The sequence below is a fragment of the Oncorhynchus gorbuscha genome, linkage group LG21, assembly GCF_021184085.1.
Source record: "Oncorhynchus gorbuscha isolate QuinsamMale2020 ecotype Even-year linkage group LG21, OgorEven_v1.0, whole genome shotgun sequence".
Classification (NCBI taxonomy): Eukaryota; Metazoa; Chordata; class Actinopteri; order Salmoniformes; family Salmonidae; genus Oncorhynchus; species Oncorhynchus gorbuscha.
The window spans coordinates 39,385,456-39,400,506 of record NC_060193.1 but is presented as its reverse complement, the minus strand read 5'-3'; positions in this window follow the sequence as shown (position 1 = coordinate 39,400,506).

Genomic DNA, 15,051 nt, shown 5'->3' with positions numbered 1-15,051 from the left:
GGCGCGGTAGAACGGATGTGCCTGGGGGGTTATCTCTCTGTGAAGGGGCCCTGAGGATTCTCGGGGTTCATTTTGAGACCTCCGGCTCAGCGACGCTAAACGGATGCGTATCGCAGTGGTACAGAGGAAGCTAGCAATGTGGAAGGCTAGGTATTTGTCTTTTATGGGCAAAGTCCTGGTCCTAAAGGTGGATGTGTTGCCGTCTCTTTTGTATTTGGCGTACATCTACCCATTGCCGGCTTGTCTGAGGAGGCCTCTAGTGAGGCTTGTGTTTCAGTTTATGTGGAGTGGCAGGTGCGAGTGGGTCGCCAGGGCACGCATGATCTGTCCCATCGGGGAGGGAGGTAGGGGGGTACCACATTTCCCCCTCAAGCTGGACTCAATTTTTGTTTCTTTCTTGTTAGCGGAGCTTGCTCAGCCAGTGATACACCCGTCCGGTTACCTCCTGCGGGTGTTCTTCTCGTATCAGGCGAGAAGCGTAATGGTGTGGTCTAACGCGGGTCCTCGGGCGGAACAGCTGCCATGGCACTTTGGTCATGCGGCCAAGTGGCTGCGTGCGCACCCCCGAGATTGAAGTTGCCCCGAGTAGGTTTAGACCACAGGCACCTGTACGAGGAGATCAGGCAGGCAGGGAGTCCTGCGCCCGTAGCGGGCATCTCGTCAGTGGTCTGGGAGGGAGTGCAGGCGCGGGGCCTGGACAACAGGCTCAAGGACCTGAATTGGTTGGGCCTCCATAAGTGCTTGCCGGTACTTTCCATCTTGTACCGGTAATAGTGTGGTGCGATCCCCCACCTGTCCAAGATCTGCTTGTGGCAGGGAGGAGACTGTGCGCCATGCCTTCTGGGACTGTGCCTGTGCCGGACTAGTATGGGCTAGGGCACGGGTGATGCTAGGTGTGGTTAGGAGGGATTTTGTTTTGACATGGGCTAGGCTAGAGAGAGGCGTAGGGAGAGCAAAGGGAACGGATAGGGACAGATTTCTGCTCTGGCTTCTCATGAGTCTCTTTAAAAAGGGACTGTGGGAAGCCAGGCAGAATTTAGTCAAGACAGGGAGAGATTGGGGGGGTGGAAGGGATAGTGAGAAGGGTGGAAGGTGATTTGAGGGGGAGGATGAAGAGGGAGGAGAGGAAGTGGGGGAAGCATGTGGCACGGGAGAGATGGAAAGGGGGTTTAGGGCTGGGAGTGTTAGAGTGAGTTTGGTAAGGGGATAGATTAGGGAAGGGGAGATAGGGAAAGGGTTAGGTATTGGTTAGGTATGACGATGCTCCCCTGAGGTTTGTTTTTGTTTGATATTTTTGTAAATAGAATTAATTATGAATGAATGAGAATTATGATTTTGTAATAGTATGAATGGTATTGATGGTAATAAATTATTTTAACCACCAAAAAAAACTTTTTTGGTGTGCTTCCTATCTTTAAGTTTCTTGTGGGTTTTTATTTTGTTTGCTTCTTCTTGGGCAGATTTAGTGGGTGTCTTTTAGGTCCCAGTTGTTGTTGCTAGTCAACTTTCAGTGAACACCTCCATAGTGTCTTTCAGAACCCCTCCTAAGACCCAACCAGTTTAGTTGTGGTTCTTGTCAGTGACTCTTTGTTAGTTCCCTCTTCTATTTAAGTGACATTTCTGGTTTTCTTGCTGGGGAACGTAACAAACAATGGAGTACAACAAGCTTATATTTTCAGTTGGATATTGCATCCAATTAAAATTTTCATCAATGGCATTTCCTTAAGGTGCTCATTAGTCTTTCAGTTGTTGATCTTCTGTTTTATTAAATCTTATGTTGTGTACTAAATCATTCTGTTTATTTTCATTTTTTAATTTGTTTTTTTTCTGTGAAGCTATTGTGTTGCATCCATGTCTGAAATGTACTCTATAATTACATCTTGATTTAAACATATTGCAAAACAAATTAACCCAATGACTGACAATCAAGACTCTTGCAAAGCAACACATATCTTTGTATGAAAAACTGTAACTTCAGTTTTTCTCCCACTATGTCAAAATAGTGCATGGTATGTAAGTTTAGTATCACTTTTCAACCAACCCATTGGTTAAAAACTAATTGAAATCAACAATAAGTCGAAGGACTCAACTACTGAAACAAATGGATCAATCTCACTTTTCAAGCCTGCTGAAGGTGTGGTAAACACCATCCCGGCTCTACCAGGGGCTTGAGGTGGTCTCGCTCTGCTTATGTCATGTTCTGTGGCCTTGCCGTTCCATTTCTTGACTGCCCCTGCAACACAGAAACACTCAAAGTAATGGATATGGAGCACTGCCTCAGTTACACCTGGCACCTAAATGTGACTTCTGTCATCTGATCACTCCAACCTGCATTAGGTTCAGATCTACCAGGATGGGCCTTTGACAGTCTGGATGCAGTCAGGTCACTGAATATAAATAAGCAATGTAAAGAGGTGTGGGGTGAATGAGCGTGGAAAAATACATTCTACACAAATTACCTTCATAATAAATCAAATGTTATTGGTCACATACAGGTGTTCAGCAGATGTTATTGTGGGTGTTGCGGAATGCTTGTCCTTCTAGCTCCAACAGTGCAGTAATATCTAACAATTTCACAACATGTACCCAATACACACAAATCTAAGTAATGGAATAAGAATATATAAATATATGGATAAACAATGTCAGAGCAGCATAGACTGAGATACAGTTTATACATATGAGATGAGAAATGAAAGACAGGTAAACATTATTAACGGGCCAATGATTTCATGATGCCTGTTTAACAGTCTGATGGCCTTGAGAAAAACAGCTTCTTTCAGTCTTTTGGTCCCAACTTTGATGCACCTGTACTGACCTCGCCTTCTGGATGATAGTGGGGTGAACAGGCAGTGGCTCGGTTAATAACAAAGAACAAATGCCAAAAGGGGGCATAACGTTACATGGACAATACTATCCCATTTAGGAAACGTTACATGTACAATACTAACTCATTTTGGAAACGTTACATGGACAATACTATCCCATCTAGGAAACGTTACATGTACAATACTATCCCATTTTGGAAACGTTATATGGACAATACTATTCTATTTAGGAAATGTTACATGGACAATACTATCCCATTTTGGAAACGTTACATGTACAATACTATCCCATTTTGGAAACGTTATATGGACAATACTATTCCATTTAGGAAACGTTACATGGACAATACTATCCCATTTTGGAAACATTACATGTACAATACTATCCCATATTGGAAACGTTATATGTGCAGTGATTCTGCTCTTGCCCTACCTCTTCAATGAGGACCCGAGTGGCCTTTATGTCTGTCTTTCTTCATAACTTTTCATGGAAGTTAGGTACAAATATACACAGGCAGTTAGGAATGCTAAGGCTAGATTTTTCAAACAGAAATGTGTATCCTGTAGTACTAACTCAAAAAAGTTCTGGGACACTGTAAAATCCATGGAGAATAAGAGCACCTCCTCCCAGCGGCCCACTGCTCTGAGGCTAGGAAACACTGTCACCCCTGATAAATCCACTATAATTGAGAATTTCAATAAGCATTTCTCTATGGCTTGCCATGCTTTCCACCTGGCTACCCCTACCCCGGTCAACTGCCCGGCACCCTCCACAGCAACCCGCCAAAGCCCCCACCATTTCTCCTTTACCATAATCCAGATAGCTGATGTTCTGAAAGAGCTGCATCTGGACCCCTACAAATCAGCCGGGCTAGACAATCTGGACCCTCTCTTTCTAAAATGATCTGCCGAAATTGTTGCAACCCCTATTACTAGCCTGTTCAACCTCTCTTCCTGTTCAAACTCTCCTGAGATTCCCAAAGATTTGAAAGCTAACGCGGTCATTTTGTAAGTCGCTCTGGATAAGAGCGTCTGCTAAATGACTTAAATGTAAATGTAAATGTCATCCCCCTGTCACGACTTCCGCCGAAGTTGGCTCCCGGTGCTCGGCGGTCGTCGTCACCGTCCTACTAGCTGTTACCGATCCCTTTTTGGTTTGTCTGTTGGTTTTTTCTTATTAGTTTCACTTGTGTGTATTTTGGTTTAATTAGCTTCCCTATATGTAGTAGTTTGACCCTCCCTTGTTTTGTGCGCGATTGTCTTTTGTTACGTGTGTACATATTAGGTCGTGGTGTATTTTTATTTTCTATACTGGACACCCTGTGGTTTTGGGTTGACTGGTATAGTGTCCTGCGCCTTGTATTGTATTGGGCTTATCAGTTTGGTGTGCAATAGTAAAGCACTTTACTCCGTTACTCTCTCTCTGCGTCTGATTCCTGCACACACACCTAGTCCCGCGTGACACCCGCTCTTCAAAGGGGGTGACACTCTAGACCCAAATTGCTACAGACCTATATCTATCCTACCCTGTCTTTTAAGTTCTTCGAAAGCCAAGTTAACAAACAGATTACCAATAATTTCGAATCCCACCTTACCTTCTCCGCTGTGCAGTCTGGTTTCAGAGGTGGTCATGCTCAAGCCATGCTCAAGGTCCTAAACGACATCATAACCGCCATCGATAAGAGACATTACTGTGCAGCCGTATTCATCGACCTGGCCAAGGCTTTTGACTCTGTCAATCACCACATTCTTATTGGCAGACTCGACAGCCTTGGTTTCTCAAATTATTGCCTCGCCTGGTTCACCACTACTTCTCTGATAGAGTTCAGTGTGTCAAATCGGAGGGTCTGTTATCCGGACCTCTGGCTGTCTCTTTGGGGATGCCACAGGGTTCAATCCTCGGGCCGTCTCTCTTCTCTGTATACATCTATGATGTTGCTCTTGCTGCTGGTGATTCTCTGGTACACCTCTACGCAGACGACACCATTCTGTATACTTCTGGCCCTTCTTTGGACACTGTGTTAACTAACCTCCAGACGAGCTTCAATCTCATACAACTCTCCATCCGTGGCCTCCAACTGCTCTTAAATGCAGGGAAAAATAAATGCATGCTATTCAACCGATCACTGCCCGCACCTGCTTGCTCGTCCAGCATCACTACTCTGGACTGCTCTGACTTAGAATATGTGGACAACTACAAATACCTAGGTGTCTGGTTAGACTGTGAACTCTCCTTCCAGACTCACATTAATCATTTCCAATCCAAAATTAAATCTAGAATTGGCTTCCTATATCGCAACAAAGCATCCTTCACTCATGCTGCCAAACATACCCTCATAAAACTGCCCATCCTACTGATCCTCGACTTCAGTGATGTGATCTATAAAATAGCCTACAACACTCTACTCAACAAACTGGAAGCGGTCTATCACAGTGCCATCCGTTTTGTCACCAAAGCCCCATATACTACCCACCATTACGACCTGTACGCTCTCGTTGGTTGGCTGTACGCTCTCGTTGGTTATCTACAAGTCTCTGCTAGGTAAAGCTCCGCCTTATCTCAGCTCACTGGTCACCATAGCAGCACCCACTCGTAGCAAATGCTCCAGCAGGTATATCTCACTGGTCACCCCCAAAGCCAATTCCTCCTTTGGTCGTCTTTCCTTCCAGTTCTCTGCTGCCAATGCCTGGAACGAACTGCAAAAATCTCTGAAGCTGGAGACTCATATCTCCCTCACTAGCTTTAAGCACCAGCTGTCAGAGCAGCTCACAGATCACTGCACCTGTACATCTACCTACCTCATCCCCATACAGTATTTATTTATTTATCTTGCTCCTTTGCACCCCAGTATCTCTACTTGCACATTCATCTTCTGCACATCTACCATGCCTGTGTTTAATTGCTATATTGTAATTACTTCACCACCATGGCCTATTTATTGCCTTAACTTCCTTATCTTACCTCATTTGCACTCACTGTATTTAGACGTTTTGTTTTCTATTGTTCTACTGTATTATTGACTATTTACATTTACATTTAAGTCATTTAGCAGACGCTCTTATCCAGAGCGACTTACAAATTGGTGCATTCACCTTATGACATCCAGTGGAACAACCACTTTACAATAGTGCATCTAAATATTTTAAGGGGGGGTGAGAAGGATTACTTTATCCTATCCTAGGTATTCCTTAAAGAGGTGGGGTTTCAGGTGTCTCCGGAAGGTGGTGATTGACTCCGCTGTCCTGGCGTCGTGAGGGAGTTTGTTCCACCATTGGGGAGCCAGAGCAGCGAACAGTTTTGACTGAGCTGAGCGGGAACTGTACTTCCTCAGTGGTAGGGAGGCGAGCAGGCCAGAGGTGGATGAACGCAGTGCCCTTATTTGGGTGTAGGGCCTGATCAGAGCCTGGAGGTACTGAGGTGCCGTTCCCCTCACAGCTCCGTAGGCAAGCACCATGGTCTTGTAGCGGATGCGAGCTTCAACTGGAAGCCAGTGGAGAGAGCGGAGGAGCGGGGTGACGTGAGAGAACTTGGGAAGGTTGAACACTAGACGGGCTGCGGCGTTCTGGATGAGTTGTAGGGGTTTAATGGCACAGGCAGGGAGCCCAGCCAACAGCGAGTTGCAGTAATCCAGACGGGAGATGACAAGTGCCTGGATTAGGACCTGCGCCGCTTCCTGTGTGAGGCAGGGTCGTACTCTGCGGATGTTGTAGAGCATGAACCTACAGGAACGGGCCACCGCCTTGATGTTAGTTGAGAACGACAGTTTGTTGTCCAGGATCACGCCAAGGTTCTTAGCGCTCTGGGAGGAGGACACAATGGAGTTGTCAACCGTGATGGCGAGACCATGGAACGGGCAGTCCTTCCCCGGGAGGAAGAGCAGCTCCGTCTTGCCGAAGTTCAGCTTGAGGTGGTGATCCGTCATCCACACTGATATGTCTGCCAGACATGCCTATGTTTTGTTTATTCCATATGTAACTCAGTGTTGTTGTATGTGTCGATTTGCTATGCTTTATCTTGGCCAGGTCGTAGTTGCAAATGAGAACTTGTTCTCAACTAGCCTACCTGGTTAAATAAAGGTGAAATAAAAAAAGTACAAATAAACATAGGTGTGCATGCCTATATAAAACTCCAGCTGAACATTTGTTATGTTCTTTGTATGTGTATTCATCTTTTCTTACTTTTGTTGACACAGATTTCACCACTGGCCTTTGATGGGGAAAACATCCACGCCCTCGAGGACGTCCCCATGGGACGGACTTGGGGCTCTGCTTGGGCTGAAAAAAAATTTCTTCTTAAATTTCCCAAAAATGTCAGAAAAACATTTATGTTGTTAAGTTACTGTGTTCTGGGGATAAGATAAGTTGGGGTGAAGTTACCAGCGCCAGTCATAAAGATGGCAATCTTCCTAACATAACTAAGTGGATACGATATACACACTAAAGCTGAAAAAACCTGTGCTTTAGCATCAAGTCTACAATATTGTTTGTTTACCTATGATTCATTTTTAATGTATGTTGTTTTATTGTACATCATTACTTTTATTTTTAAATGTCATGAAAAGTACTATACAAAGTAAATGTTTTCTTTATTATGGTCTGACATGTCTACAGAAATATTATAATTTTGTGATGTGTTTTGTTTGGTAAATTGTTTTGTAAATATTAATTCACATTTGTGGTGCCTCTAAATAAACAATGACTTATTTTTAATCAATATTGTAGATATTGTTATTATTAAAATATGTTTTTATAATGGAGGGATGGTGGACAGGGAGTTTAAAAAATGAACCCCAAAAGGTTGATAGAGGCACCATGATAAGGGGTTCTTCAAAGAACTTATTGGCGTTCCCACAAAAGGTTCTTCAAATAACTTTTAGGTGTTCCCCACAGTTTCAATTTGAAGAATCCCTTCAGGATACTCCAGGAAACTTTCGTTTTTAGAGTGTATATTGATGAAAGTCACCTTGTCCGAGAGACATTTACATAGTTATACACAGCCCAATTTGAGATGACTATTTTAGGGTGAAATAGCGGCCACTACAGACAAACCTAATATCGCCCAGAATTCAACGTCCTTGGACGTTACGTGCTGACGGGGTATGACCAAAGTTATTCTATTTAGCTCCACTTTGTAGTACATTTTTTACAATATAATAAATGTTTCTGATGCCACATCACCCGTTTTCAAAGGGAGTTGATGGTTTTTAGGAGCAGTCGCTTTTTGTCTGAAAGTATTTTCTCAACTGCGTTGTGCATCTTTCAGGCGATTCTGCCACTGTGACGTATAATCTAGTGGACGGGACGCTTCTTCAACATCAGCAGCTAGTCAGCCACCTTGGTTCACTCTAACTTTATGGAAAAAGGTTTATTCAAAAAACATAGTGTAACCGATGTGAAATGGCTCGCTCGTTAGCGGGGTGCACGTTAATAGTGTTTCCATCGGTGATGTCACTCGCTCTGAGACCTTGAAGAGACTGCTCTCTCTTCGTCCGCCCACGTGTTCTCGCACACCCCGAGAGCTTCTGGTCAGCGGGGTGGTGGCATCGGGATCCTTATCTCTCCCAAGTGGTCATTCTCTCTTTCTCCCCTTACCCATCTGTCTATCGCCTCCTTTGAATTTCATGCTGTCACAGTTACCACCCTTTCAAGCTTAACATCCTTATCATTTATCGCCCTCCAGGTCCCCTCGGAGAGTTCATCAATGAGCTTGATGCCTTGATAAGCTCCTTTCCTGAGGACGGCTCACCTCTCACAGTTCTGGGCGACTTTAACCTCCCCACGTCTACCTTTGACTCATTCCTCTCTGCCTCATTCTTTCCACTCCTCTCCTCTTTTGACCTCACCCTCTCACCTTCCCCCCCTACTCACAAGGCAGGCAATACGCTCGACCTCATCTTTACTAGATGCTGTTCTTCCACTAACCTCATTGCAACTCCCCTCCAAGTCTCCGACCACTACCTTGTATCCTTTTCCCTCTCGCTCTCATCCAACACTTCCCACACTGCCCCTACTCGGATGGTATCGCGCCGTCCCAACCTTCGCTCTCTCTCCCCCGCTACTCTCTCCTCTTCCATCCTATCATCTCTTCCCTCTGCTCAAACCTTCTCCAACCTATCTCCTGATTCTGCCTCCTCAACCCTCCTCTCCTCCATTTCTGCATCCTTTGACTCTCTATGTCCCCTATCTTCCAGGCCGGCTCGGTCCTCCCCTCCCGCTCCGTGGCTTGACGACTCATTGCGAGCTCACAGAACAGGGCTCCGGGCAGCCGAGCGGAAATGGAGGAAAACTCGCCTCCCTGCTGACCTGGCATCCTTTCACTCCCTCCTCTCTACATTTTCCTCCTCTGTCTCTGCTGCTAAAGCCACTTTCTACCACTCTAAATTCCAAGCATCTGCCTCTAACCCTAGGAAGCTCTTTGAGCTCTCTGAATCCTCCTCCCCCTCCCCCCACCTCCTCCCTCTCTGCAGATGACTTCGTCAACCATTTTGAAAAGAAGGTCGACGACATCCGATCCTCGTATGCTAAGTCTAACGACACCGCTGGTTCTGCTCACACTGCCCTACCCTGTGCTCTGACCTCTTTCTCCCCTCTCTCTCCAGATGAAATCTCGCGTCTTGTGACGGCCGGCCGCCCAACAACCTGCCCGCTCGACCCTATCCCCTCCTCTCTTCTCCAGACCATTTCCGGAGACCTTCTCCCTTACCTCACCTCGCTCATCAACTTATCCCTGACCGCTGGCTACGTCCCTTCCGTCTTCAAGAGAGCGAGAGTTGCACCCCTTCTGAAAAAACCTACACTCGATCCCTCCGATGTCAACAACTACAGACCAGTATCCCTTCTTTCTTTTCTCTCCAAAACTCTTGAACGTGCCGTCCTTGGTCAGCTCTCCCGCTATCTTTCTCAGAATGACATTCTTGATCCAAATCAGTCAGGTTTCAAGACTAGTCATTCAACTGAGACTGCTCTTCTCTGTATCACGGAGGCGCTCCGCACCGCTAAAGCTAACTCTCTCTCCTCTGCTCTCATCCTTCTAGACCTATCGGCTGCCTTCGATACTGTGAACCATCAGATCCTCCTCTCCACCCTCTCCGAGTTGGGCATCTCCGGCGCGGCCCACGCTTGGATTGCGTCCTACCTGACAGGTCGCTCCTACCAGGTGGCGTGGCGAGAATCTGTCTCCTCACCACGCGCTCTCACCACTGGTGTCCCCCAGGGCTCTGTTCTAGGCCCTCTCCTATTCTCGCTATACACCAAGTCACTTGGCTCTGTCATAACCTCACATGGTCTCTCCTATCATTGCTATGCAGACGACACACAATTAATCTTCTCCTTTCCCCCTTCTGATGACCAGGTGGCGAATCGCATCTCTGCATGTCTGGCAGACATATCAGTGTGGATGACGGATCACCACCTCAAGCTGAACTTCGGCAAGACGGAGCTGCTCTTCCTCCCGGGGAAGGACTGCCCGTTCCATGATCTCGCCATCACGGTTGACAACTCCATTGTGTCCTCCTCCCAGAGCGCTAAGAACCTTGGCGTGATCCTGGACAACACCCTGTCTTTCTCAACTAACATCAAGGCGGTGGCCCGTTCCTGTAGGTTCATGCTCTACAACATCCGCAGAGTACGACCCTGCCTCACACAGGAAGCGGCGCAGGTCCTAATCCAGGCACTTGTCATCTCCCGTCTGGATTACTGCAACTCGCTGTTGGCTGGGCTCCCTGCCTGTGCCATTAAACCCCTACAACTCATCCAGAACGCCGCAGCCCGTCTGGTGTTCAACCTTCCCAAGTTCTCTCACGTCACCCCGCTCCTCCGCTCTCTCCACTGGCTTCCAGTTGAAGCTCGCATCCGCTACAAGACCATGGTGCTTGCCTACGGAGCTGTGAGGGGAACGGCACCTCAGTACCTCCAGGCTCTGATCAGGCCCTACACCCAAATAAGGGCACTGCGTTCATCCACCTCTGGCCTGCTCGCCTCCCTACAACTGAGGAAGTACAGTTCCCGCTCAGCCCAGTCAAAACTGTTCGCTGCTCTGGCTCCCCAATGGTGGAACAAACTCCCTCACGACGCCAGGACAGCGGAGTCAATCACCACCTTCCGGAGACACCTGAAACCCCACCTCTTTAAGGAATACCTAGGATAGGATAAAGTAATCCTTCTCACCCCCCTTCAAATATTTAGATGCACTATTGTAAAGTGGTTGTTCCACTGGATGTCATAAGGTGAATGCACCAATTTGTAAGTCGCTCTGGATAAGAGCGTCTGCTAAATGACTTAAATGTAAATGTAAATGTAAGTTGCTCTGCAAAGGTCGCAGCTTTTGTGGAGTGATTGGTAACTATGCCTCGAGGGTGGCTGTTGTCGATGTGTGCAGAGGATCCATGGTTCAAGCACATGTAGGGGTGAGGAGAGGGATGGAAGCTATGCTGTTACAATAGCAACTCCTCTCATACTGGGAAGACCCCCCCCCCTGAATTTCAGTGCAGTTTTATTTCAAATGTAGTACCTGAACGGAGAACATCCAATAAGCATTTTATAGTTACATCATAACTTACCCTAAAGTGGACACACTCCAGTTTGAGACAACTGCCCAGACTTTGTAGACTGTTGAATAATGCTTAAACCTCATCTTTATCAAATTATCCATTAAAGATACCAACTCAAAACCTATGTTCGTCTACATATGGGTTGTTTAAATTGTATCTAATTATATCCCCAGTATTACTTCATCAAATCTCTAGTAATCATTATACACACATAGTTTATCATACATCCCCCATCGCCAAATGTGGTAGTTAATTTCTTTAATGTAAATGAGGAGAGGCAAACTTATCGCACAAGTCAGAGTTATTCTTAAACTACATCTTTATTAATTTATTAATAAGGGAGCGGGTCAATTCGTTGAGAGCCACGATACCAAAGTACAAAGGTCTTTTACAGCCAAGATGTACCCCTTTCAATCTACATGACGAACAACAGACGTATAGAACGGGTCACAAGGTCAAGATTTGTATGAAAGATACTTATAATAATATAATAATTATAATAATATAATATAATAATAATAATAATAATTAAGCAGACAGTATCTGCTGCAAAAACAGTCCTCTTTGTGTAGAGACCAGGGTCTGGATCTGGGGTCATCTCTCCCTGGTACCAAAAAGAACAGAAACATCAACTCATGCTCTGGAATACGGTCTCTTTAGGTTGTAGCACCCAAAATACATTGTAAATCTCCTGTCAGTGTTTTCTCCCAGAGGCCCATCCTCAGTAGAACACAGACACAATAGTGATAAGAACTCTCTATTCTGTTGCATAAAACAACCATTTGTGGCTCTCAACTAACCATCTGGGGGTGATTTGTCGACCAGCCATTATTATCGTAGAGCACTCAATTGATCCACTTTATGTGTGCGTTGTATTGACCTGCTCCCTTATTAATAAGTGAATAAAGATTTCGTTTAAGAATAATTCTGACTTGTGTGGTAAGTTTGTCTCTCATTTGATATTAAAGAAATTAACAACCACATTTGGCGATGGGGATGTGAATCTTCACTTGGTGACCTCTCCTGACGACCTGGGTAAATGGTGCACGAGGGATCCCTCTAACTTGGGATCTCAGGGAGACCACACTTTGGGAACAGAGCAGATGGACCCACCTTTGATCTGAGAGGCAGCGAGCCGAGTGAATAACACATCTCAAGCGTAGTTTAAATCAAATTAATAGGTGAGCGAAACACACAAAGTGGAGTTTTTGGAAAAGCCTCGTAGGTTCTGAGTGTGTATTCCTGTGTGAGGGGGGCACCTTGGAGGCGTAAATGGGGCCGAGGCAGTTGGCTCTGAGTGTGTATTCCTGTGTGAGTGGGGCACTTTGGAGGTGTAAACAGGGCCAAGTCAGGAAGCTCTGAGTGTATATTCTGTGTGAGGGGGGACACCTTGGAAGTGTAAACAGGGCCGAGGCAGTAGGCTCTGAGTGTGTTTTTCTGAGTGAGGGGGGCACCATGGAGGCGTAAAGAGGGCCGAGCCAGCTATCTGTGTGAGTTGGATGAAAACTAGAATCTGTGTTAACTAGTTAAGACTATTTATGATATAGTAGTAAGGTCCACCTGTAATTGTTTTAAACCTGTAATTATTTTTAAACATGTCATTGTTTTAAACATGTCATTGTTTTAAACCTGGACCCCATTTTAGAAGTATTGAAAGATGTAGTAAATGTATGAGTTGCATTATCCTCGGAACTAACCATGAGATAGAAATGTGGAAATATTCATGCAGGTTAAAAGTTAAAATATTGTTGAAAACAACTAATTGATGAGGTATGTTTGGGAATAGCATTGTGTGACTGTGATATGAGAGTTGTGTGACTGTGATATGAGAGTTGTGTGACTGTGGAATGAGAGTTGCATGACTGTGATATGAGAGTTGCGTGACTGTGATATGAGACTTGCGTGACTGTGGTATGAGAGTTGCGTGACTGTGATATGAGAGTTGTGTGACTGGTATGAGAGTTGCGTGACTGTGATATGAGAGTTGTGTGACTGTGATATGAGAGTTGCGTGACTGTGATATGAGAGTTGCGTGACTGTGTGATGAGAGTTGCGTGACTGTGATATGAGAGTTGCGTGACTGTGATTTGAGAGTTGCTTGACTGATATGAGAGTTGTGTGACTTTGATATATGAGTTGTGTGACTGTGATATGAGAGTTGTGTGACTTTGATATATGAGTTGTGTGACTGTGATATGAGAGTTGTGTGACTGATATGAGAGTTGTGTGACTGTGATATAAGAGTTGTGTGACTGAGTCTTAATCTGACATTTGGATAGTAATGTGTAGAAATATGCTTAATCACATGATTGACATTTGGATAATAAGCTTTGATATAACGTTATCTTGCGGTTCCGTTCCTTCACTGCCCATCATAGAAGATCACGGGTGGTATTGAGAGGGGGATGATATTTTAGAAAGCAGCGGAAGGTCTATAGTTCCTGGGATGTTTGATTTTTGCCGTGGTCTCTGGGAGGTTAGAGAGCCATTGACGATCCGGTCATTGTCCGGGATACAAACGTATATTTTTTGGTTCTGCTGGGAGTATCTTTGGAGAGCTGGTTATTATTTTTTTAAACACCTTTATTTAACCAGGTGGCCAGTCAAGAACAAGTTCTCATTTACAACTGCGACCTGGCCAAGATAAAGCAAAGCAGCGCAACAAAAAAACAGAGTTACACGTGAGATAAACAAACGTACAGTCATTAACACAATAGAAAATCTATATACAGAGTGTACAAATGGAGAAAGGAGGTAAGGCAATAAATAGGCCATAGTAGCGAAGTAATACAATTTAGCAAATGAACACTGGAGTGATAGATGTGCAGCTGATGATGTGCAGGTATAAATACTGGTGTGCAAAAGACAAAAAAAAACGTAAATACAAAAAATAAACAAAAACATGGGGATGAGGTAGGTAGTTGGATGGGCTATTTACAGATGGGCTGTGTACAGCTGCACTGATTGGGGGCACTATTTTTATTTCTGGAAAAATAATATTCCCAAAGTAAACTGCCTATTTCTCAGGACAAGATTCTAGAATATGCATATAATTGACAGCTTAGGATAGACTAAGGTTTCAAAATAAGAGGCACTTCCTGATTGGATTTCCTCAGGGTTTCCCCTGCAATATCAGTTCTGTTATACTCACAGACAATATTTTGACAGTTTTGGAAACTTTACAGTGTTTTCTATCCTAAGATGTCAATTGTATGCATATTCTAGCATCTGGTCCTGAGAAATAGGCCGTTTACTTTGGGAACATTATTTTTCCAAAAATAAAAATAGTGCTCCTTAGTTTCAAGAGGTTAAATACATTTTTTCTTCACCTCAAACAGCAAGTAAACAAAGTCTAATCAAAATCAATTGCGAATGACAATAGTTCCTCAAAGTTTTTTTCGTAAAACATTTCCAGCTCTCACCCTTTCGATAACCACTCGGGATGAAAGGGAAAAATGTAATGCTCTGATCCATTGGAAATGTCATAAAATACCTGATTACTTCTTATCCTTTGCACAAATAGTCGACAGCTGTGTCTGTCCAGAACTCACTGGCGCCGGGAAACTCTGATGGCCTAGAATATTTTATACAATGTTGCAAGCTTTGGAGGCCAGTTGATAGTTGATACAATGTTTCAAGTTTGTTGTAGACAGGCCATTTGCAGCCAAAGTGAT